Source organism: Halichoerus grypus, chromosome 12 (genome assembly GCF_964656455.1).
Source record: "Halichoerus grypus chromosome 12, mHalGry1.hap1.1, whole genome shotgun sequence".
Taxonomy (NCBI): domain Eukaryota; kingdom Metazoa; phylum Chordata; class Mammalia; order Carnivora; family Phocidae; genus Halichoerus; species Halichoerus grypus.
This window is the reverse complement of record NC_135723.1, coordinates 30765181-30792633: the sequence shown is the minus strand read 5'-3', so window position 1 is coordinate 30792633 and position 27453 is coordinate 30765181. Positions and strand designations below refer to the sequence as shown.

Here is a 27453-nt window from a genome sequence, read left to right as displayed (position 1 = left end):
AATAGCGAGACAAGGAATATTACCAGAAGGCAAAAGTGACATTTCACAATGATTACAGGCTCAATATATCAGAAAAACTTAACATTTATAAATATGTATTCCCCAAATAATGGAAATAATGGAACTGCAAAATAGGTAAAGTATGATTTGGCAAAACTACCGGGCAAATCCATAATCATAATTGTGATCTTTAACACCACTCAGTAATTGACAGACCAACTAGGCAAAATATCAATAGAGAGATGAAAGATCTGAATATCACTATTGATTACTTTTCCCAAATGGTATTTATAGAAAACTACATTCAATACCTAGATAATATAAGTTCTTCTCAGGCTCACACGAAGCATTTACCCATGTAGACATTGAGCAAGGCCAGAAAACAAATGTCATTCAATTTCAAAGGAGGGCACTCTTTCAGACTATGTTCTCTGACATGCACGGAAGCAAATTAGCATCAGTAAAATTAGATACCTAAGAAAGTCCTAAGTATTTAAAAATAACAACAACAACTTGCTTTTTAATAACATATAGGTCAAAAAAGAAGAATTCACAGGTCAATTTAAAAAATTACAAGTGATTTTGGGCGCCTGGGTGGCTCAGTCGTTAAGTGTCTGCCTTCGGCTCAGGTCATGATCCCGGAGTCCCCGGGATCGAGTCCCACATTGGGCTCCCTGCTCGGCGGGAAGCCTGCTTCTCCCTCTCCCACTCCCCCTGCTTGTGTTCCTGCTCTCGCTATCTCTGTCAAATAAATAAAATCTTTAAAAAATAAAAAAAATAAATAAATAAAATAAAAAAAATAAAAAATTACAAGTGATTTTAAATAAATTATCATGGACGTATTTCATATCAATATTAGCAGATGGCATATAATGATGCTTAGAGAGAAAAGCATAGCTTTAAATTCTTACAATAGAAAACAGGAAAGGCCTAAAGTCAGTTATCTAAATGTTCATCTTATAAAGCTAGAAAAGGGGCGCCTGGGTGGCTCAGTTGGTTAAGCGACTGCCTTCGGCTCAGGTCATGATCCTGGAGTCCCTGGATCAAGTCCCGCATCGGGCTCCCTGCTCAGCATGGAGTCTGCTTCTCCCTCTGACCCTCCTCCCTCTCATGCTCTCTGTCTCTCATTCTCTCTCTCTCTCAAATAAATAAATAAATTAAAAAAAAAAATAAAGCTAGAAAAGAACAAACAAATTAAATGGCAAGGATGTAGAAGAAGGGAAATAATTCAGGAAGGAATCAATGGCATAGCAAATAAGCAGTAAATTAATAAAGCCAAAAGTTCAGAAGTTTGTCCTTTGAAACAATCAAGAAAACTGTAACAACCTGTAACAAGACTGATACCAGGAGAGGAACACAGATAGAAAAGAGAAGACCAACTGCTATAGAATGTAGTCTTACCACTAAAATCTCAAAAATCTCAAAAATAAGGAACTATTACGAACATCTTTACTCCATTACTTTGTTAAGTTACAAAAATTATCCCAACTTTTGTCTCATTCTTAAGGCTTTAGGACAACTAATCTCATATAAAAATGAGTAACTCAAAATAGAGGTCAAACACCATGTATCACATGTTATCACCATGTTATCACAGAGGAAAAAGAGAAAAATAACACCTTACACACAATTAAAGTCTGACTTAGGTTCACACTCATAAAGCAGATAAAAGTAATTATTTGCTATTTTAAAATAAAAATCTCAGAAATGAGGTGAGAATAAGCAGGAAAGAGTTAATAAATGAAAAACACACTTCAGAAATGAAAAATAAATTGTAAGAAATATTAGAGTGACTAAATCCAGTTATGATTCCTAAAAGCAGTAAGTTTTAAAATTTTTTGTCCTAATTTTGAAAGGCACTTGTGGTGATGAGCACTGGGTGTTATATGCTCCTAATGAATCGTTGAACACTACATCAAAAACTAATGATGTACTATATGTTGGCTAATTGAACATAAGAAATAAAAATAAAAGGCTGAGTGTTTTTAACAAAAAATAGACAAATGTATAATATGAAATTTCAACAAAACCAAAGCTTACTTTTTAACTAGTACAATAAATTAAGTAAGCCCCTTAATCATTTGTTCAAGAAAAATAAAAGATGCAAAGGAAAAATAAAAAACTATAACTATCAGGATTAAATAGGGAATATGATGACAGGTCTGAAGAAGAGATCATATGAAGTAATTATTAATATCTTTATTTGCTAACTGATTTATTGGCAAACTCCTTCAAAATAACACTTGCTAGGGGCGCTTGGGTGGCTCAGTCATTAAGCGGCTGCCTTTGGCTCACGTCATGATCCCAGGGTCCTGGGATCAAGCCCCGCATTGGGCTCCCTGCTCAGCGGGAAGCCTGCTTCTCCCTCTCCCACTCCTCCTGCTTGTGTTCCCTCTCTCACTGTGTTTCTCTCTGTCAAATAAATAAATAAAATCTTTAAAAAAAAAAAAAAAAAAACACTTGCTAAAGCAGACAGAAGAAACATGAATTTGCACTATCTCTGTAGTTCCTAAACTGAGTACCAAGGCACATTAAGACAACACAGTGAACTCCCAGGGCTAACACCATGTATTTTAAATATATGTCATGCATGCATGAAATCCAACTTTCAGAGATGAAAGTTGCACTTTTATGACACTAGAGAAGATCAAAATTTCTGTATTGGTTGCAAAAAGTATTAGCCATTGAGGGATTATAGAAGTAAGAACTTTTGCTTATCAACTATCAAGAGAGTAAAAAGTCAGTGGGTAAAGTGGAGAAGTATAATCCCAATATTTGAGAAAACACAGATAAAGAGAATGTACAAGAGACTATGTAGAAACACACACAACAAAAATTGGAGAGTTTTTTTTTTTTATCATTTGGTAAACGTCAGTTAAAACCACCATATGTAGCAACCACAAATCCACCAGAATTGTGAGGATCAATAATAATAATGACAAATATACTAAATTTTGGAGAAAATATGGAGAATGATAACTCTCTTGTATTGCTGAAGAAACTGTAAGTTGGTACTTCTTTGAAAATATGTTTTTGCAATCTCTACTAAAACTGGAAATGTATTTTATACGCTCTTGGAGTTCTATGGTTATGCCTAAAATAAATACACATACAATTCCATCCAAAAATATGTACCAGAATGTTCACTGCAATACCAAATTTGTTTTTGTTTTAAATATTTATTTATTTGAGGGGCGCCTGCGTGGCTCAGTCGTTAAGCGTCTGCCTTTGGCTCAGGTCATGATCCCAGGGTCCTGGGGTCGAGCCCCGCATCTGGCTCCCTGCTCTGGGGGAAGCCTGCTTCTCCCTCTGTCACTCCCCCTGCTTGTGTTCCCTCTCTTGCTCTCTGTCAAATAAATAAAAATAAAATCTTCTTTAAAAAAAGATTTATTTGAGTGGTTGGCTCCATAGCTCAGGGGTTAGAGCACTCGTCTTGTAAAAAAAAGATTAGAGAAAGAGTGCACGAGTTGGGGGGGGTGGCAGAGGGAGAGGAAGAAGAGAGAGGAGAGAGAGAAAATCTCAAGCAGATGCCCCACTGAGTGGAGAGCCCAGTTTGGGCCTAAGATCCCACAACCACGAGATCATGACCTGAGCTGAAATCAAGAGTTGGACACTTAACCAACTGAGCCGTCCAGGCACCTTACCAATAGCACTATTTGAAGTAGTCAAAACCTTAGAAACTAATCAAAACCTTTCAGCAACAGAATGGATAAATAAATGGTGCTATAGTCACACCAATTACATGGCAATAAGACAAAATATCTAAATCATGTAACAACAGAGCCGAAACCCATAAATTTATGAAACTGAATGAAAAATGACCCAAATGAAAAGTACGTTGTTTATCTCATTCACATATAGTGCAAAAAAAAAAAAGACAAATATTTTAGAAGTCAGGACTGTGTTTATCCTTTCATGTGGCAGTGACCAGAAAGGAGCATGAGAGGTCATTATGAGGTACGGATGGTATTCTCTCTCTTCATTTTAGTGCTATTTATACAGATATATTCAGTTTGTGAAAATTCATCCTAATTTCTCTGCCTTCCCTCTTAATACTCACCACTGCTGTCAAAGCAAACCATTTATAACTCAACCCGATCAAGTCAATACCCTGCTTAAAGCAGGTGTTTGCTCATGATGTTTCTTTTGTCTGGATTACCTCACCTACATCTTACTCTAAATGAGTCTTTTTCCGGGCGCCTGGGTGGCTCAGATGGTTAAGCATCTGCCTTCGGCTCAGGTCATGATCCCAGGGTCCTGGGATCGAGTCCCGCATCGGGCTCTCTGCTCCTTGGGAGCCTGCTTCTCCCTCTGCATCTCTCTCTCTCTGTCTCTCATGAATAAATAAATAAAATCTTTAAAAAAATAAAAATAAAATAAATAAAATAAAATAAATGAGTCTTTTTCCTTCCTAAAACTCAGTTCAATTGTCAGCACTTCTGTGAACACCAAAGTGACCATCCATGGCCAGGGATGACCCTGTGCTTACCTCTTGCTGTATCAACTGAATGTTAAAAATTCCAAGTCCCAGGTAGAAAAAGAATAGATTCTCTATTCATCAGTGTAGTAACATCCATATCTTTAAAAAGCAAAAATAGGTTTTCTTAACACTTTTCAGTAATTCAAGATCTGCATTTGCATCTGATAGCAATTATTAAAGTATTTAGAAATATTATGAATATTGTTTTCTCTATTCTTCTACCAGAAAGGATAATTCACTATTCTGCAGTCTTGCTTGCTTTTGCTGGTCACCTGCTTTCTTTAAACCCAATTTGTCTGCAGGTTTATCTATCATAACTGGAATGTTTCTGTGTTGCTGGTGCTTCACTGGGAATGATAGGCACCTGATTTCCGACTTATTTTAAATTTTAGCTAGGGGCTCATTGATGTTTCTTTGAGTTCACTTCTATGACAAAAACAATTTGTATCAAGATAAAGAAACTTTAACAGGTTGACCTCAAATTCCTCAGGGAAAGGAAGCATTAATTTATCTGCATCAGAGAAAAAAGTTTCATTCCTGAGTCCAAATTTGGGAGATAATGACATTTCTGCAGTTTCTCCTGATGAACTGAACCCTGTTTATGACTTGTTTCCACCTCCACCTGTTATTAAACAATTCAACAAATGCCTACTAATTGGCCACTCCGATATAGCCAATGTTAATTTCTGGGAATACAATTTTGTGCAAATAATTATGGTTTTGTGCAAAAAATTATGGTTTTAATGGAGATGGCAATTTAGTCATTTAATCAACAAAAGAAACCAAATGTGGTGATTATTAAAAGGCAAAATAAATGAAGCGATGAGGCCATTTAATGAGATGTTTTACCTTATAACATTAGTGCTGACTAGAAGGTAGCCAATTTCCTTCCCCAATCTCTGCTGATCACTTTCTTCTCGCTCTTGGCTAAAGAAAGGATTTCTCTAAGAAGGCTTATGTGAATAATTCTATTTCACTTTGAATGTTCCTTTAGCCTGAGTATGCTCAGGCACTTGTACCATAGTAGGATGCAATCACTTACACAGAACTTTTTAAAGGTGGTTTAGTATATAAATTATATGACTTCTATTAGATTACCAACTTTCTGGAATATTCTGTTCATTTTACTTCTCATAATACCTTGTGAGCGCCCATTCACACAAAAGACTCTCCTAAGTACTCATTTATAGTGCTTAATGAATCTACATTGAGTTAGGGAGATTCAAGTGGAAGAAGGAATGAATGCTTTACATGTGAAAGGTCTTCAATTCTAGAAATAGAGCAGTAAATTATTAGGGAGCTCATCCCAGGAACCTGTCCATGCATACAGTCGCTCTGTCTCATTCATTCAGTTCAAAATTCACTCTGTGTGTTCCTGGATATGAGAGAGGTCTCAGAGCTAGGGCAAGCTTTCTGAGCCAGCATAAGGAATTTTAGGACATCTAGGTTCTTCAGATTTTATGCTCATAAGGAACACAATCTGCAGATGTTAAATTAGCCAACAGGAAGCCTCTCTGCTGGCCTACTGAAACAGATAAAAAAAAGTAGGAAGAATTTACGTAGGTGATGTGTAGCTTAAACCTTATTCCACAGATGAGAACTGCCTCCATCTACAGAGAAATTAAAAAAAGGTGTTTTATTTTCTTCAAGCTTTTCAAAGAGCAAAATAATAAATGAAGAAAAGTTGCTTCCCTTTTATATTGCTCTATATAATTCTCATATTAAAAAAAGAGTGATGCATGCATTTAACTGCATTTTTAAAGGCCATGAATTAGCACCCATAGGCCTTACTATCTACACCTCTTTCATAATCATCTGCTGAGTGACTGTCACCTTAAGCATGGTATTCTTGTTCAGTGGCTCATCTTCACGGGATGCCTAAGACCCACGGTGTTATCGTCAATTTAATTGCAGACTTTTGTTTGCTGATATTTCTACTGACTTGTTTTAAAGGTTATTCCCATTAGGAATTCCCATCCTTACATGCAGAATGAAATTTTGAAATTTCAGAATATTACATTTGATAATCATGCCACGGAGTGGTTTTTCCAATGTTTGAGCTTTAAGAGCAGGGAAAATAAAGCTTAGAAAAATAATTAACGCTATTAAGTACTCACTGATACAGAGAGTGGTACAACTGTTTTTGGTATGTTACCAAGTGGAAAAAAGTAAGCTCCATGGTGATAGGCCTTTTTGAAATTCTTTTTCGAAAATTTTCTAATGATTCTTATGAGATTGTGAAAGGCAGTATATGAAGATGGAATTGATGGGATATAGAAACTCGTACCTGTCACAGGAACATGTGAGTTGCACAAATGGTACATTACTCTATCGACAAGCTGATTAGTAGAACAAATGTTCACGTGCTCTCAGAGACTGAAACATCATATTCATGATCAGTGATCTGTGTCGTTGGACTAAAGAGATGATTACAAATTTGGAAATACAGCAACTGTCTTATTTTCTTCCTCTTCCACAGTTGGGAAAATGAAGACAATTCTGAGAGAAATCCAGCCTCTCTGTTTACCCTTCAATCAGTATGAACACACAAGTTGCCTTGTTTGTGCCAGATTTTCTGCAATATATTATGCCAAAAGATACAATACTGTGATCACCATATAGAAAGAATAGGTGAACTATTTTTAAGCATCTCTAAATATGTTGTAAAGTGCTAGTGTAAAATCAAATTACAGTTAGGTTTCACAAGCTTTACTTGACCTTTCAACACCTTCCCATGGTGCTAGAGAAAGTATTGCTTTAAATTAGGTGAGAAAGCAGGGTAGGGAGAGTGGAAACAGTAACATAGTAAAGGTTCTTGAAATCTTCATCTGTAGCCTGCCAAGAATGCTGACCAAACTTTGTGTAGTACAGAACAGCTTGTGCCACTCAAATACCTAAATAAAACATAAATAATAAAAGCAATGCCAGCTTTTAAAAATCTAGACAAAAATTTGTTTGCTGTGTACTGCTGGTATTCGTGAGAACTGAATACAAATTAGTATGTTTTGCTAGCTTTTGGATGCACCTAAATCAAATAATTGACTATTAAACTTCCCCTTGTAGTGAAGATCTTTCCTCTTGTTATTAAATTTTAAAAAGCTCAGGTTTTCCAATTTTAAAAGTCACTTTTTATTTTTGAGTGAAGCTGCTAACTTGGCATTCTTAAAAACTGGTTGAAAAGCCATGAGGGTCACCTGACAAATCCAAAGCAGAATAAGTCATTTACCATGATCGGAAAACTGACTGGGTCGTGAAAAAGTGTGAATTTTTATTTCCAAGTGAATTATTACCTACACTGATTGTATTTAATTATATAAATTTTTACTTAAATATTGGAATTTCTACTAACATCCAGAACACAGGAACGGAATTGTCAGACTGTGTTCCACATCATGGAAGGCAAGCTCAAGATTCTGACTACTGCCCGTGTCCCCCAAAATGAACACCAGAACAGCATAATTTTTAATCCATTTATATAACAGACTTCCATTTAAGTGTTACTTCCTCCAAGGAAGGACTTTCAATCTAAAATGGGCTTAAAAATAAATAGAATTAGATATTAACAAATAGTCATTAAGCGTCAAATCTCAGGTCACTGTTGTGGATTCGATAACGTGACACTATAATGAAGTCAAACATTAGGACTTAAAATAGTATCAAGTAGTCTACAGATTCATTGTTTCATTGGTGTACATGGACAGATTGGACAGAATTTTCTTCCTTTTAAAATTATAGTTAACAGGGCACCTGGGTGGCTCAGTTGGTTGAGCGACTGCCTTCGGCTCAGGTCAAGATACTGGAGTCCCAGGATCGAGTCCCACATCGGGCTCCCTGCTCAGCAGGGAGTCTGCTTCTCCCTCTGACCCTCCCCCATCTCATGTGCTCTCTCTCTCATTCTCTCAAATAAATAAATAAAATCTTTAAAAAAAAAAAATTATACTTAACAAAGATTACATAGTGCTTCTTAGTAACATATTTTAACTCATATCCTCAGGACTCTTTTGAAAAGAGTTCCCCGGGAAATGAAAAAGGGAATGTGGACCTCTAGGAAGTGAAATAAGTTACTAGCCAGCTGAAACTGCAAATATCATGGTTGATGTTGATGATCTGTTTTCTATTTGTGACTTAAATTGTTAACAGATAACATTAATAATCCAGATTTTAGAGTTTTCTGAAGACTGGTAAAGATGAACTAGGGTTAAGTTAGGACCTGGAAACCCAAATTTAAATATAGGAAAATTAATATACCATATCTATTTTGGAGAAATTATTCAGAAATACCATCTACTACCCTGAGTAGAACATGGAGACTCTCCCCTCTTCTTTGTCTTCTCTCCTCATTGTTCCCGCTCTCCTTTTTAACCATTATGTGTTGGATGTAATAAAATGTACGAAGAACACAGAATTCTACAGCTTTATGATATATCACAAAGTAAACATTTTATGACATATCACAAAGTAAACATGCAGTTAACGGAGGGAGACACTTAGGTCAAGAGATTCAATGTATCCAGTGTACCATAGCCCCTCTCAAACTCTCATGTAATGTTACCTGTATTTTGACATTTATTTCTTTGCATTTATTTATAGCTTTAAAATCTCTAAACACCACTGTTTAGTTTTTCGTTTTGTTTTATACAAATGAAATCATACGAGATGTGTACTTTTGGGTCTGGCTTCTTGCAAATTTTTATCTGTGAGATCCATCTGTGTTGTATGGAGCTGCAGTTTGTTGATTTTTAATGAGGCACTGTATTCCAGTCTATTAATAAAACACAGTTTATGTATACATCCTGCAGCTAAGGGGAATTTGGGTTGTTTCTACTTTTTGATTAATAAAAAATGCAATTCTAAATGATTTGGGATGTATCTCTTGCATGTGGATCAATTTATCAGTTTTTACCTTTATGTTTAGTGCTTATTTTTAATGTCCTGTTGATTAAATCTTTGCCTACTGCCAGACAATAAGATACTTGCCTATATTAACTTCTGGAATTTAATTATTTTGCATTTTACCTATTGATTTCTGTTGTGATTGAATTTTGTGTGTGATGTAAGGTAAACACTAAGCTTTATTTTCTCCCATAACATTATGCAACTGATCTAGCACCATTTACTGAAAAGGACCATTCTTTCCCAATGTTTTGTAATACCACTTTTTTTTTTTTTTCCTTTAAATCATGTCCTGGGCTTGTCTCTGAACTCTCTTTTGAGTTCCACTAGTTTATTTCTCTTTTTTAGGACCCCAAATCCCACTTTATCAAACCTTTTGATATCCAGTAAAGCATATATTCCCTATCTTCTATTTACCCCATGTCTATTCTTGGCCTTCAAAGTTTCAAATAAAGTTAATATTGTTTGTCAAGTTCTACAATAAGAATATAAAAAAGTTTGGAATGCTGTGATTACATTGAATATATAGAGTAACTTGGGGAGTATTTACATCTTTCTAGTATTGAATAGTATTATCAGGTTTGTGTTGACCTCATTAAAACTTTATTCTCTGTATTAATCTATGTAACATTGGTATTACTTATTCATTATTTATTCAGAATAGTTGCCTTAATCCAGAGTTTCCTTTGAGAGAGAATTTGAAATTATGGATTATGTTTCTTTTGTAGTTACAGGAATATTAGATTTCAAATTTTCTTGACGCAGTTTTGGTAAGATGTATTTTTCTAGGAGTTGGTTCATGGCATGCCTTTTTTTAATTATTGGCATGAAGTTATTCATAATATTTTCTTATTTTTTAAGTATGTGTGATAGGTAGTAACATATCTTTTAAATATTTTGATTTATTTTTCTCAATTTTATTAATTTTGAAAAATCAATTTTTTAATTGACTTGTCCATTCCTTCCTATTTTCAGTATCATTAACCACCATCTGTATCTTCAATTTTCCTTCCTTTTTGGGTTTTCTTTTTTTCTCTAAGAAATAGATACCTAATTTATTTCCAGCATTTATTTTTTTCTAACATATGAATTTAAAGCTATAAATTTTTTTCCAAGTCTGGATTATTTCACAGTTTTTAAATTCATTATTTAATGCAAAATTAAAACATAAACATATTAATAAACTAGGAAAAAGCAATCAAGCATAGTATCTATTTAAAAAAAAAACAGTTAAATCTTTGGCAAAGTGTTGATAAAAAATAGTAAACCCAAATAAACAACATTATAAATTGAGAAGTTATTTTTTTAATGAACATATTTTTCATAGATTTTAAAATAGTAAATTTGAAAGTACAGACATAAAAGACAATTTTAGACATAAATTGCCAAAACTGACTGAAGAGTTGCAAAGTTGATTACTTCAATCCCATATAAAGCTGAAATAAAGACAATAAAAGAAAATAAAAAATTTAAAAGAAAACATTCACTACAACTGTTTGAAGAGCAATCTTAGAGATAGGCAGAGTAAATTGTCAGAAAACTCAATGAGACAAAAGACAAAATGCTATTTACTTTTTAGAGAACAGAGCCCATCTATAAGAGAATTCCTATGAGTACTGTTTTTTTTTTGTTGTTTTTTTTTTAATATCCACATTAAATTTGTAGTAACATTTTGCTTTTACAGTGTGTTCCAAAACAGCAACTTCACATGCTTGAAACTGGAACTAGTTCAGTTATCAAGCAGTATTTGACAGTTTTTATGAGAAATCTTCCTGGAAGCCCACACACACAGAGAAGCATATTGATTTCCTAGGTTTAATAGGCAGTAGAAGAAGTGACAGTAATTTATTTATGTAACTCCTGGAGGGATGCAGCCTAGCCCTAGACAGAACTCAATGCTGTCAACCGAAGTAGACAGATTATCACAACATGTTTAGCAAATGATAATGCAGACTAAAGGCAAACACGCCCTGAAGGCGAGGGGCAGTGGCATGAGCCTGACCAGGAAGAATTTACTAAAGAGTAGGAACTCTTTCGCTTGGATTTCTATGGACATCAAAAACATGGACGCTGTTTAAATAATTATTCTAAGTTCCTTTCTCCTTAAGACTAGTAACCAACGTAAAATTAAAATTAGCTTTAAACTTTAACCATGTAATTACTTGGGGGAGAAAAAAGAAAGCCTGTTTTTTTTTTTTTTAAGTTTTTTTTTTTTTACAAGAAAAATAATATCCCAAGGAAAAAAACAGCATTTTTTTAATTCTGATAAATATGAACTCTCCTGGATATTATAATCAAGTTTCTTTCTGTCATGCAGTTTTAATGATTGAGTCACTAAGACAGAAGTCTTTGGTATATCTCGTTGAGTTGAAATAATTGGGTATTCTGGGAATACAGTCATAGTAAGAAGAACCAATTTTTCTGGAAAGTCATAATGCAAATTTCCACCAATTATACACATTCTACTTGACTCGACTCTACAACTCAAAAGTCACATTCTTAGATTGTTACAAGTTTCCAGTACTCATGGACACTGCATACCCTCCCACCAAATATAATAGAAAGAAAATGTGTCTTCTCTAAATACGTATAGTAGAAATTAGCAGTAAATGCCCCTTAAATAAATTGAAAGACATGTTTTCCTCAGGTAATCTATTTTTAAATGTTTTTACACATTCTATCGAACATTTGTTCTCTAGAATATAGAATTACTGCATCACCATGGACTAATGTATTTTTTCCAGATACTAATGAGATAGGTCTGGATTTAAAAACTCCGTCCTGTAGTTAATAGGAAACATAGGTAGAAATAATCTTTTCCAAATACTGCCTCCTCACCTCAGTGATGTCTAACAGACAAGAGGAGAGAAGAGGCAAGAACTTAGGTATGGACAGCTCCAAATTGTAAATAAATGAGACCAGTGACCTTCAGATGTTTTTTGTTGCTGTTGCTGCTGTTTTCCCTTCTTGAGCTGGAAAGCTCTTAATTCAAAGACATCTTTAGTGGGGATCCACTATGTAACAGAAAGAAGACGGAGCTGCTCTGGATTAAGCAGGTCTGGGTGACCGGGGCCTGCTTTAGGCAGCTAAGGTCACGCACTATACTCACATGATGAAGTCTTTTTCTAAATTAGATGGAGTCCCATAGATAGGTCACAAAAGCCTCTTTCTGATCCAAAACAACTTTTCCATTAACCTTTATTGCTGGTACAAATAATGACAGTTCCTTTGGTTATGACTATGCACTTGTTAAAACACAAATGTCCTTGCAGGGGTAATTAATTCAGTCCATTATCAATTATTAACACAGTAAAAAATAAATTCCTTTTCACAACGCTTCCTTAAAGCAAGAAAATAGACAAAACATATTCTACCCAGAAATATGAAAGAAGTTTAGACTATTTAAATCAAACTTCAGCTACTTCAAATTTCTGTAAGATGCAGGTCAGTTATATTTTAATTAAATTTTATTATAAAATAACTGACACGGAATCCTGGATTTGGAAGATCCATAGAATCAGGGAAGTGGTCAGAAATTAAGGCACTATGGCTAAGAGAAAAGTAGTCAGGATTACAAATCTCAATGGTAGCATCCAAGTCTTGGCACTTGTAATGTTGCTGAGCAATTAAGAAGTTGGCGGGAAACAATTCTCCACAGGTCTTTTGTGATTCTACGCATCTTGTAAAGAGCTATTGACAGCTTTTGTTCTGAACTATCTTCTCAAAGTTTCATATAGAAAACAGCCTTACAAGAAAGAGATAGTATCTCCTTTCAGGGTAGAGGCAGACAAATTTCTTTGCCAGGTTATGCAAGATAATGTCTCCTCTTGGGGAAAAGGTAAAGCAGGTTTGCCAGCTCACCTATCCTAACCACAGCATGTTTCCTGCTGGGCCATGAATAATAAACTTCTTTGTCTCTGGCCCAGGAGTGTTGTGTGTTCTGCCAGCATCTATAAAACTATGGCAGGCTAAATTGTTAGCATCTAGGGTAAAATCTCAAACCCTTCCACAATCTTTACAGTAGTGTATCATACAGAAAAGGTCAGAAACTGAAAGTATTGCTTCCAGTAAGTATTGCAACGGGGTCTGTACTGGCCAAGAATTAACACGAAAATTCTCCTAAAGCAGGGTTGAACAAAAGAAAAAAATGAGCTCTCACAAGTTACTAAGAGAGGACGACAGACAAGCAACTGTTCACCAAAGGGGTTCCTTGTGTCTTGGACATGATTATTAGCCTTGAGACCATAAGGCCTAATTTTATTATTCTCCTTATTCTTGTTTCTGTAGGTTATCACAAAGAAATCCAAATCCATACCATTCTTCAGTGCCTTTGTTCTAACACCCATATAGCTCCTCTCCTGTCTCCCCTGGACCTCCCTGCACAAACGCCTTATCCCCCTTCCTGATTTTTATTTTTCCCCAGCACTCATGACCATGTTATTATATTATGTAGGACTTTTTTGTTTGACTTCTTCCACTAGAATATAAGCTCCAAAATGGTGGAGACTTTTGTCCGTTCTATTCACTTAATCTTTACTTCTAGAATAGAGTCTAGCATTGTAAGTAATAAACATTAATCAGGATGAATTAATTAGTAGATGAACAGAGGAACAAGAATGGGGAATTGTGGTTAAACATTACAGTTTATTTCAAGACTTTCGGGCGCCTGGGTGGCTCAGTCGTTAAGCGTCTGCCTTCGGCTCAGGTCATGATCCCAGAGTCCTGGGATCGAGTCCCACATCGGGCTTCCTGCTCAGCGGGAAGCCTGCTTCTCCCTCTCCCACTCCCCCTGCTTGTGTTCCCTCTCTCGCTGTCTCTCTCTCTCTGTTGAAAAATAAATAAAATCTTTAAAAAAAAAAAAAACACTTCCATTTCCTTTGAGCCTTCCTTCCCAGACCCACTTCTTCTTAAAGCATGGCTTTAATCTGGATCCTTAAATGGCTAATATGACATGTTTTCAAGTTTATCTAAACAGAAAAATACATGCAGCTCTAAAAGGAAAACATAAATATAGTGTGCTTCCCTTGGGATGTATAAATTTGAAACTGGTGATCAGACAACTTTGCTGGGTGACAGCGCATAGAAAGAAAAAAATGTGTTTCACACCTGTCTGAAATGCAAGAAATTTACAAGGGGTTAATGTTAGTCAATTGTGATTTTCCCCCTAAAAATAAAACTACATCATTGTTAGCAGGTGATTGTTTAGTATTTATCCACACAATCCAGTTGTATTTAGTAATTTCTATATATACAGTCACACCTATATACATATATAAACATATACATACACATATAAATATGTATTTCTTAAAAGATTTACTTAGAGAGAGAAGGAGAGAAAGTGCAGGGAAGAGAGGCAAAGGTAGAGGGAGAGAGAGTATCTGAAGAAGGCTTCTTGCTGATTGAGGAGCCCAATGGTGAGCTCAATCTCAAAACCCTGAGATCACAACGTGAGCCAAAACCGAGAGTCAGATGCTTAACCGACTGTGCCACACAAGTGCCCCTATAAATATGTATTTTTAAAACATACATACTGTTTTTTCAATGATGAGAAGAACGAAACAAAGAAAATATACAAATAACTTGGGTGTAATTACTCTAGAAGGACCACTGTGTGAAATTAGAGGAACAAGAATTTTAGATTTAGTTCTTTTAATGTGTAGGAAGAAATATTTCATGGCCTTTTATGTATAAATAACATGCTCTTGGTTGTTGTAAAACTCTAAAATATGTTCCTGAAATTTACTATTCTAAGAATAAATTTCATTTTTTTCAAAAAGTTAATATTCAAATTATGACATGTAACTTACTTTTGACTGTCAGACTGCTCAAGTTGGGTTTTTAAACTTATCAAAACCTATTCTTATACTGTAATCAAATGTTATTTTTTCTAAGTAGATTTGCAGATAGCCATATCATAAGAGACTACTTATAATTGTTAATGATTAAGAATACACAGAAAGAGAATTAAATCCTAACAGAGGCTCAGAAAGAACTTATTAGAACATTATTCATTTACCTTTATTCTGTAAGAAACAACTTCAGCAAAAAACACCTGCCAGTGATGACCTACTCCAATTCAACCACCTTAAACAGAAACTTTGGCTAAAAGTCAGAAATAAACACCTGTGTTTACTAGATCTATCTTAGCCCAAGTGAAAAGGGAGGAAGAAAGGAAGGAAGGAAGGAAGGAAAGAAGGAAGGAAAGAAGGAAGGAAAGAAAAGAGAAAAGAAGAGAAGGAAGAAAAAAGAAAGAGAAGTGTGTATTCCATTCAAAGGTAAAGCTATGATTGCACTATTTTTTATTTTTGGAGCCAAAAATTAATGATGAAAATAATAGAGTCAGTCCAGATGGGTGGTTTGAACTCTGCATCAGAAGTTGAACATCAAGTATGTGGTTTTGCTGATGGGAGGTTAAAATTAGCAGTTTAAATTAGTGAGACACAAAGTATTTTGTTCAAAAAGTTGACCTTAAGTTCTTTAAATGTCATGGCATGCCTTTAAAATTATCCAAAACTAATGTTCTCATCTTGTCTCATCCAACTACCTTTCACTTATCTCCCACCTGCTCTCCCTTCCTTGCCCACATTCAAGTGATAAAGGGAGAACATTAAAGTTTAAATAAATGCAATGAATTATTTTTATGCTGGAAAGGGAACGTGTTAAGATAAAAGCTTATTAGGGAATTCTAGAGTTTCAGAATTCAGAAATATTTGCATGATGTCATTAATATTTTTAGAGCCTTGGATTTTCAAACATTTGAAAATAGATGTAGACTTTCCCCAGAGAAAAAATTACAGGTGCATGCACATAATCCCACATCAAACACACTCTTACCCATATCCATATACTCACACACAGACACTCTTATACACATTTGCATATATTTGGACTTGCACACATTAACAAAAGCTCGTGTAAATTCATATGTTTTTATAAAGAACCATATATTCCTGATTTCTGCTTAGAGAATCAGAATAAAAATTTAATTTAAGCAGAGGTCAGCAAAATATGGCCCATGGGAAAAATTCAGCCCAGTGGCTGATTTTATAAATGAAGGTTTATTGGAACACAACCTAACTCAGTTACCTATTATTTATGGTTGCTTTCATGCTATAATTGCAGAGTAGATACAAGACCATATGACCCTCCAAAGCCTAAAGTACTTGCAATCTAGCCATTTAAAGAAAATGTTAGCCAAATCTAGAATATGTGTGGGGAAACAGAAAATTCAAGTAATTTGTAACCTACTCTTAAGAATGATCTGACAGCATGGGGAACTGTGTAAGACCATTTGCTGCCAAAAGATCCTACAGTGATGGATAATATGCAAGAAAATTATAAAATAAGGTTTTACTTCTGCACATGCCAGGGAACTACAAGTAAGATTTCTACACAGATTCTCACGAGGCTGCCCCAAGGAACAGGAGACAGAACTCTACCCACTGACCAAGAAGCCATGAGGGATCCTAATATGCACTCAGGGTCAAGGTTCCTTAGGAGGGGAAGTAGAATAAAAAACAAAGATTGTTACTTATGAAAAAAATCAAACTTCTAGCCTATGCTACCAAAAAGTCAGAGTCTGAACTTACACTGCCAAACCAAAATACTAATATGATCAATTCCATCTGCTATACAGAGAGGTATTTCCACAATCAAGCCTTCATAGAACTGCCATGTTCTACATTAAAGATTAGTTTACAACCCAAAATTAAAAAAAAAAAAATCCACAATTAGCATCAAAGACAGCCCATAAAGGAGGAACAGCACCCAGAAACTTAACAGAAAAATGTACACCAAAAACAATAAAATATCTAGGAATAAACTTAACCAAAGAGAGAAAAGACCTGTACTCTGAAAATTATACAACACTGATAAAAGAAATTGAAGATAACACAAAGAAATGGAAATATTCCATGCTCTTTGATTGGAAGAACAAATATTGTTTTGTTTTACTTTTATTTTCTTAAAGATTTTATTTATTTATTTGACAGGGAGAGAGAGAGCATGAGCAAGTACAAGCAGCAGGAGCAACAGAGGAAGAGGGAGAAGCAGACTCCCTGCTCTACAGGGAACCCCGCGTGGGGCTCCATCCCAGGATCCCGGGATCATGACCTGAGCCAAGGCAGATGCCCAACTGACTGAGCCACCCAGGTGCCCCAGAAGAACAAATATGGTTAAAATGTCTGTACCAATGATGTGGATGGAACTAGAGGGTATTATGCTGAGTGAAATAAGTCAATCAGAGAAAGACAAGTATCATATGATCTCAGTGATATGAGGAATTCTTAATCTCAGGAAACAAACTGAGGGTTGCTGGAGTGGTGGGGGTGGGAGGGATGGGGTGGCTGGGTGATAGACATTGGGGAGGGTATGTGCTATGGTAAGCGCTGTGAATTGTGTAAGACTGGTGAATCACAGACCTGTGCCTCTGAAACAAATAATACGTTATACATTAAAAAAAAAAAAAAAAAAGATAGTAGGAAGGGAAAAATGAAGGGGGGGGGAAGTAGGAGAGGGAGACGAACCATGAGAGACTATGGACTCTGAGAAACAAACTGAGGGTTCTAGCAGGGAGGGGGGTGGGGGGATGGGTTAGTGGGGGGATGGGTTAGCCTGGCGATGGGTATGGGGGAGGGTACGTATTGAATGGAGCACTGGGTGTTATACGCAAACAATGAATCATGGAACACTACATCAAAAACTAATGATGTAATGTATGGTGATTAACATAATAAAATAAAATTTTAAAAAAATGTACCACCCAAAGCAATCTACAGATTTAATGCAATCCTTATGAAAATATCAGCAGCAGTTCTCAGAGAACTAGAACATACAATCCTAAAATTTATATGGAACGACAAAAAAACCCCAAATAGCCAAAGTAATCTTGAAAAAGAAAAACAAAACTAGAGGTATCACAATTCCAGACTTTATATTATTACAAAGCTGTAATAATCAAAACAGTATGGTAGTGGCACAAAAACAGGCACACAGATCAACAGAACAGAACGTCCAGAAATAAACCTACAATTATATGGTCAATTAATCTTTTAAAGGAGGAATGAATATCCAACCGGTGATAAAACAGTCTCTTCAACAAATGTGTTGGGAAAACTGGTCAGCAACATGCCGAAGAATGAAACTGGACCACTTTCTTTCAGCTTACACAAAAATAAACTCAAAATGAATTAAGAACCTAAGTGTGAGACCTGAGAACATAAAAATCCTTGACGAGAATACAGGCAATAATCTCCGACATTGGCCGTAGTAACGTTTTTCTAGAGTTGCCTCCTGAGGCAAGGGAAATTAAAGCAAAAATAAACTATTGGGATTACATCAAATAAAAAAGCTTCTGCACAGCAAAGGAAACAATCAACAAAACTGAATAGATAACCTACTGAATGGGAGAAGATATTTGCAAATAACATATCTGATAAATGGTTAGTATACAAAATATATATTTAAAAAAAAAACTTCTATAATTCAACACCCAAAACCAAATAATGTAGTTAGAAAAACAGGCGGAATACATGAACATGTTTCCAAAGAAGACATCTAGATGGACTAAGAGAGATTGATTTTGAGAGAAAAGCAACCTAGTGCAGCATTCCAATAGTGTCCATATATGAATGGCATGAATTTGAGCTTGGGAGAAGACGAAAAAAAAAAAAATGGAGAGGGAGAAATACCTACAGCAGAAAGAGAAGTCATTTATAAAAGCTGGAGGGAAAAAAAAATCACAAATTTCACAATAAAAGGGCATGCTCAGTGCCCTTGAGAATAGGTGGAAAATATAACTAACTAAATCTCCCCCTTGATACATAACTTTGAAATGCAGAGCATTAAGTTTCTAGAGAGAAAGTAAAGGAGTATTTCATCAGATTTTCATCAGAGAGGAATCTACAAATAAAATCGTGCAGTATCTTTAACACTTTGATTGTAAAATACCATTTGGAACCTAAAATTCTCTACCAAGACCACCAGACAGAAATTTTACCTCCCATGTTTTCTCTCCTCCTGTGTGTCCCATGCTCCCTGTATCTTCCTGCCTGCCTGCCTCCCTGTCTTCGTTTCTTTTTAAGGATGTTGTTTGAACATATTACTAAGAGAAATATGAGTTACAAGTAAAATAAAGGAAGACTATATCCACAATAGTGAAGTTCATCTAGAATTCCAGCAAAATGGAAACAGTAACTTGGTATGTGCATTAAGGAGACCTTGAAATACAACATTAAAATAAGAACATAAGTAGAGGGACATCTAAAGAAAAAATAGTCTTGAAGGAACTGATTACATACCAAAAAATATATACGGAATAAATAGTCCACGCTAAAGAAAGCTCACATTACTTCAGTCAATAAGGACAGCATAAAGGTGAAATAGAAATTCTAGAAAAAGAAAAACAAGACAAGCTGGATTCGAATATAAAATTAACTGTAACAAATCACACTTTTGAGACCTAGATGACGAGTAAGAAAACAGAATCCATTTCAACAAAGTGTGAGTTCCATTCTTGAGCAGGTCAGAGCTAGGACATTGACCCAAAGAGAAAGAAGTTTGTCATCAGTATACGATTGTCTATGCAAGTAGCATGGTTCTAAGGCATAGAATTTTAACATTTATTTTCATCTTGGCTGAAAACTTCAATATTCAACAGTGTAAATTTTAATCAACCTAGACAACATGAAAGCAAAGATTATAACTGCCAGAAAATGACTGATGGGAAGGAGAAGGAATTGTAGATGGAGGAATTTTCTCCATTTTAGAGGCAAGTCAAGAGGCAGCATGTAAACCAGTTAGGACAAAAAAAAAAAAAAATAGAAGTTTCAATGTATTACTTAAATATCCTAAAACTAAAAAATTTAAAATAATATGAGTAGTGACAAGATGGTGAATTTGATCTACACTCAGCTGTCATAGCAGTAAGTCATGAGATAATTTCTAAAGATAAGTAAAGAACACAGACCACGTTATTCAGTGATACAGAGGTAACAATCAGATTTGTGAGAAGTGGTACTGGTTTGGGCTAGGACTCCGGCTTTCAGTTATGATCCCTTATTTTTTTTATACCATGCATATAGCCAATGCTGTATATTAAATATGAAAAAATAAATTAGTGCACTGTATACATGTCTGTTTTGAAATTTTAATTATGAAACTAATAACTTATTACAGATACATTTCAAACATAGGCAAAATTTATTTTTATGGGCCATCAAGTAATAGTTTTCCTATGTTAATTTAAAATAAATCTAACATAATTTTCAGTAGTGACCTTTACTCACTCTCAATTTACTCACATGTTCTGCCTGTAATCAAATTTAACAGTTTTCATATAAACATAATAATGTTCATTTCTTTATTACATTTAATTGCTCTCAACTTGTCAGTGGGTACTTAACAAAACTTAGTCCACATTGCAGTGATATTAGATAAAATAATATCTTAAGCATAATAGACAAGGGCTAAATGACTTTATCTAAATAAATCAATTACAGAGCAACTGATATCAATTCAACTAGGAAGTTCATCCTTGGCTTTACTTCACCCAGTATTTATAATGAATTAACCAAGGATAATTTTCTTGAATATATTTGCCAACCAGTAAACGCACCAAATGTACTATAACTTTATTCTTTTTTCACATCAAAAATTATGAACATGTTTAGTGTTTTTAATAAATATCCACCTACTTTCTAATAAGTACTAGTGTGGTTTTAAAATGGAAAAAGGCAAAGAATTGACAAGCCATTCAGAATAAGAAGGAACTATGTGGAAAATACTGAAGTAGAGGTGGCTTCATGTGCATGCAACTTAGGCAATCACACACAGAGCCCCAAGCTGAAAAGAACCTCACACTTGGTTTCATGCTCTGCTATGGCTGTCTTGTAAATGTTAATAATTTAACACGAGGCCCCACATTTTCATTTTCTACTGGGTCCTGCAAATTATGCAGATGGGCCTTCAACAAATGGTGTGCTTAGAGAAAAAAACACAAGTACACCTTTCTGGAAGAAAATCTGAATTACTCTATTTTTATTCTCCTTAAGTCTTGACTTTTTCTCTGATTTTTTTTTCCCTATAGTTTTTACTTCATGGGTCCCTAGAGACTGAAAGCAAAATTAATACGAATAATGGAGTTTAATACTTAAAATACATAATTTAGAAAAGGAAAGATTAAGTAGGGGTGAAATTTTTTCTAGAGTTTTAAATATTTTTTTTCTCTTTCAATAAGTCATTAATCAACATTTTCTTTAGCCCAGATATGGATGTGAGGTCTAGAAGATATATACATGCAAATAGTTTCCCCTGATGTTAAAAATGGAGACTTTTTGTGTGTGTGTCATGCATTAGCTCTGTTAAAAAGACTTTTGGAAACCAATTTAAAATTTAAACATAGATTTGTTATGTCATACCTCTGGCCATGTAGGCTTTAGAAATAATGTATTAAAATTAATTTGCTGTATTATTCCTTTGCTCTTAGGAAAGAAGAATCTTAGCTCATCTAGACTATTCTTCTAAACTAATTTAGTCCTAGTGTTCGAATATCAAAGGCCAGGGTATGTAAATGAGGTAATTTGCTATCTTCCCCAATGGGTAGGAGAGAGAAAATTATCCACCTGTGGCCTCAGTCTTTCAAGAATGCTGGCAAAGAAAGTAGCAGATTAGTTGATCAAAAGTAGTTGATTAGTTGATCATGGTATCCACTGAAAAACTACCAACCCCAAAGCTCACATTTTAATTACATTCAGTAATTAAAATTTGAGGACTTTAAGGTACCTCCCCTAAGTTTCTCTCAAGATCAGATCTCTGATTACTATTCAAACACAGAGAGGGAATGTAAGTTCCAAACATGGTGGGCCATGCTATAAATGGGCTATCTTATTTTACCTAAGAATAAGAATTTTTTCCCTTGTTTTTGGAGAAACTTTGCTTCTCTGTAATGTATGATTACTTAGCAGATTGGTACTTAAAGGTTAAAAATGCACAGGGCATTTCTCAAGATATTCTACCTGAATATGGTAAACTTGTCCCCTAAAGTTACCTGAAACAGCAGTTTCCCTAAAATAACAGAGATTAAACTACTAAAATCATTTATGATAGGAAACATGTGCTTGGGCAATAAGGAATAGTAGGTGTAGGTATAGGAGACCACAAGAATTTCTCATTTAGCATGTCCTCCAAGACCCTATTCACTCTTTAAGTCATACACAGCTTTTAGCCAAAGCTGAGAATGTTCATTTTACAAATAACAATGATAATAAAGTAAACGATAATTTAATATAAATTATGTGCTAGTGATATAAACCAACAAGTTACTATCTGTATATTAGGAAAAATCAGATTTGGAGGGCAAATAATTCAGCTTTATTTATGAATAGTATCTAGATGAAGAGTTATCTAAGCATAAATAAAGATTATCAGACTGACCAGGTGATCTTGGAGTCCATTCCACTTATAACTAGATGTGATACTACTTGACACCACATTTGAATAATCAAGTTCCCTAACAAAGCTTTTAAGTGATTAAGAGTTTTTGATGTACTGTTATTTTACCTACATCTTCAAACAAGACACTTACACTAAAAGGAGTATGTTGCATTTATGTGACATATGATTTATTTTCTTATCTGTATATTACTATATATTTTAATATTATCAAAGAACAAACATACAGTAAATATTTATAATAGGAAGGCATAAATTTAAGGTCATAGATTTCTGAAAATGACACAGGTTATTTCTTATGATTTCTGTAGAAATCTATTTTCTTTATTCTTTCTGTTTGGAGGGAGGCAGTATTAATCCCATGCTGACTTGGTGCCAATAAATGGGAAATGTCAGCTAGGCTCCTAACAAGGAGGCCAGGGAGTGTCAATAAGGTAATGTGGTTGGAATTAAGAAAATGCAAAACCTCAATACCTAGCTTTTAAAACACCAGTACCTTATCTCTTTGCCTCAAGGTTCATATGAATACAAAGGCCAAGTCTCAAATAAGTAAATGGGGGATGACATCATTATCTAATAACAAAGAGAAAACAGACTTAACAAGATTAGTTGTCTGCACAATCTTTCTGATAATTTGTAATGCTAATACTAAATACATCACTTTAAGCAACTTCATTTTAAGCTAAGTAATTTTGGGGTCCTAAGATCCAGTTACATGCCCTTAACCCTCTTTACTCTCCTTATAGCAATGTTCACAGTATTTCTTTTTCATTTTTAATTTTTATTGCTAGTATTTTAAGTTCTCTAAGGGCAGTGACAAATCTGTCTTGCTGAGTAGTATATGTCCATTGTCCAAAAAATGTAGGCACTCAAGAAACATTTGATGAGTGAAATTAAGAACACAATTGTTTTAGTTCAGTTTAGTCAAACAGTTGTTTCTTGAACACCTGAGAAAGGTTGAGATCACAAAGATTAATAAAGCAGGGCACTGTCATAAAAAGCAGGTACACGGAGGGTATATGATATTCTGTACCTAATGGCCCAGGGGGCTCTAAGTCTGTATAAGATGCTAAAGGGAGCACAGAGTCAGTCAGAGCTCAGCCAGCAAGTTCCAACAAGACTTTCTGTCTAAACTGAATCCTAAAATTAAACCAAGGACTTGCCAGTGAAATCAGGATGATAAAAGCATTTTAGGCCAAGGAACAGAATAAGAAATTTCAAAGCATGAGGAAAACATGATGTATGGGGAACAAAATTAAGTCATTGACTATTTTTTTTTTTTAATTAAGCAATGGTTCAAAGTCACTTTTGTCAAATGTTTCTAATTAGAAGGGTTATAAGACTACAGTATCAAATTTTACATTTAAGTTAATTTTTACCAAGAAAAAGTATCACGACATGAAAAAGAAGTTGTACCACTTGTGGATATTTGGGCTCAGCCCGTAACAGCAGAATGCAAACAATGACTCTAAGTATAAAATAGGCAGCTCTCAGAGGAGCTCTCAAGAAGAAAATATACATTATAGTTAATATATAAAATGTATGTTTATGTATTTTTGTAACTATGACCAGAGAGGTATAAGTTATTTTCCTACATAACTCACCTATATACTTAAAAAAAAAATACTTCTTAAATACATTCTTATTGTAGGCAATTTTTTCCCTAGTAGATTATGTATTACTGTATACATATCATATTGGGCACCGAACAACTTATCATTACAGAAATTACTTGGAATATTACAATGAGGGGAATTTTTAGAGTTGCTTCTACCCTAGCCTATCTATAAACTTTAGAAATAAAGAAGGAACAGTTGTTATTCTAAAATCTACTTAATGTTCTGCTTTAGGTGTCTTGAAATTCTTCATTTTTAAATAAGGGCCCTGCATTTTCATGTTACGTTCTGTCAAATTATGACAAATTATGTAGCCAGTCTTCCTTCTTATTTCTCTTTTGCTTAATACAGACAATTATTATTTGTTGTTGTTTTGTTATTAGGAAGATTTAACAGCTCTCACAATAAAAAAGATAGTCCCCAACTCTCTCTCTCCATATGTTGACAGATATAGATAGGTTTCCATGAACCATGGTACAAAAAGAAATTAACACAATTCAAAGTTATCAATAGATTCTCTGATATTAAAATTAAAAGCCTGACTCAAAAGAAAGAAAGGTGTTAGAGTTTAATATGTATTGGTCTAAAAATGAAAGAAGGATTTTTTTTTCTTTTCTGGGACCTCAGTCAACACAACTTGCTCTCATTTGAAATAGTTGCAAATTTTAATCTCAAATATATTTCTAGAGAAAGTTCCACATTTAGCTAGAATGATAAAACTTGTATTTAACTGTTCTTGTGGAAACTAAAACAAGTGTTTTTTTTTTTTAAGATGTTTAAACCTATCAGAAAAACAAAGGCAGCTGGGATTTAAGGAGTGTCACTATTATGGAACTAAAATTAAACGAGCCCCAAAGGCCTCACATAATCTCATCTTGAAATAAATAATACTTGCATTGGAGGAGATGCTGAGAATGTTAAAGCAGACACCAAAGAGTCTATAACACTAATCAGGGTTTCTAGAATATACACAGCGAAGACAAAAATTGGTTTTACAGCCTGACAAGAATGAGGGACTGTGGTTAAAATTCAGGCTTTCATGTCAGACCCTGAAAGAGGTAAACTCTAGAAGGAAAAAAACAAACAGACAAACGTGAGCTGGAGTAAGATGATCTGCCTACACTCCATTTGCCTTTAGAAAGAAAATTAAATACAGTGTGGAGAAACAAAACATCTCAGGCCTTTGCTATGGTTCATGTACAATACATTCAATAAAAATTATCCCGAGTAAGAAGAAATAAGACCAAGTGACAAAAATCAAGGAGAACAGAGATAAAACGATAAACCCGCAAGTGATCCAGATACTGGAGTTTCAAAATGGACTTAAACTACTAATTTTAATCAAATAGATTTTTAAAAGATGGATAATTTCACTGGGGAATTAGCATCTATTTATTTAAAAAAAGGCAAATACTCTTAGACATTAAAAATATAATATCTACAAATAGATGTTGAAGATACAATGGAAGAGAGGTTTAGGGAATTCAAAGACTGATACAGCCAGGTAGAAATGTGAAGAAAACAGAGATGAGAATTATAGAAAAGTCTGAAAGAAACATATGAATATGTTAGATTCAAAATGTGTGCAAATACAGTTCCAGAATACAGAAGATGAGAGAATGGATGTCTGAAGAAATACAAGCTGAAAATTTTCCAAAAATGTATGAAACTTATCAAGCCACGATTTCAAAAATAAGTGTGAATGCACACTTGTATAAATATAAAGCCAAAGCACAGGCAGGCTTATATGATTAAAACTCTGAAACCAAAGAGAAAGAAATACTTAAAGCAGTAGAGAAAATAACACCAATTTCCTTCGAACAAGTAACTAAGCTTAAAAATGTACTTTCAATATAAATTTCTATGTTACATTAGTTTATTAAATTTTCTTCCCCTTCCCCCATTACACTTCTGTTGTAATGGGTCTCAAAATTCTGTGACAGATTTTTGGTCAAGTTGTTTCCATTAAAAAGTACTGATTTTAAAAACTAGTAACTTAAAACTGCTACACACACACACACACACACACACACAAAATAAGCAAATAGTCCACAAAACCTCCTTTCTTTCCAAAGGTTTTATGATGCATTGTTATCATTAACCAGTCTTTTACTATTAAACTTAAACGGTCAACTGACACAAAGAGTTCTGAGGCTGTTCTTCCACCACTGATTAAGACTGGGGTGGCAGGTATTGGGGAGAATACTCATTTAGCCTTCTGAATTTCTGGGCAGACCTGGTGACCTTGCCAGGTCCAGCTGCCTTCTTGTCCACTGCTTCAGTGACAACCACAGGAACTGTCTGTCTCATGTAACCAACAGCAAAATGGCCCAGCTAGTCAGAGAAACTCTCAACTCACGTAGGCTTGCCAGGAAACCTATCAACGATGGCAGCATCACCAGATTTCAAGAACTTGGCACCATCTTTAGCTTTTTTTTCTAGAACAATGATTAATCTTTTCCTTCAGCCTCAGCACACTTGCAAGCAATGTGAGCTGTGTGACAATCCAGCCCAGGTGCATATCTGGCACTGATTTGGCCTGGATAGTTCAGGATAATCAAATGAGTCATGAATCCATCTGCTTCCATCGCTGGGTCATTTTTGCTGTCCCCAGCCACATCACCACAACGAACATCTTTGACAGATAAGTTCTTGCCATTGAAGCCCACACTGCCCCCAGGAAGAGCCTCACTCAAAGCTTCATGGTGCATTTCAACAGACTTTTTACTTCAGTTGTAACACTGACTGGAGCAAAGGTGACCAGGTTTAAGAACACCAGTCTTATAGAAATGGAATCCATTTTGTTAACATCAACAATTAGTTGTTTTACACCCAGTGTGTGAGCCAAAAGGGCATGCTCATGGGTCTGTGTATTCTTGGAGATGCGCACTTCAAATTCACTGACACCAGCAGCAATAATCAGGACAGCACAGTCCTCCTGAGATGTGCCTGTAATCATGTTTTTGATAACATCTCTGTGTCTTGGGGTATCAACGGAGGTCCCATAATACT

The 27453-nt window shown here is 34.9% G+C and overlaps 2 long non-coding RNA genes across 2 annotated transcripts in view; one reads left to right on the top strand and one right to left on the bottom strand.

Annotated features, from left to right (window-relative positions):
• Positions 1-17683, top strand: part of LOC118518170 (uncharacterized) — a 451497-nt gene extending 433814 nt beyond the window's left edge. The window contains exon 5 of the long non-coding RNA XR_013442728.1: positions 17368-17683. This is a non-coding gene — a long non-coding RNA (uncharacterized LOC118518170). The remainder of the gene's footprint in view (positions 1-17367) is intronic.
• LOC118518172 (uncharacterized) overlaps positions 1-27453 on the bottom strand; it is a 108303-nt gene that overhangs the window by 57918 nt on the left and 22932 nt on the right. The gene's annotated exons all lie outside the window — the stretch shown is intronic.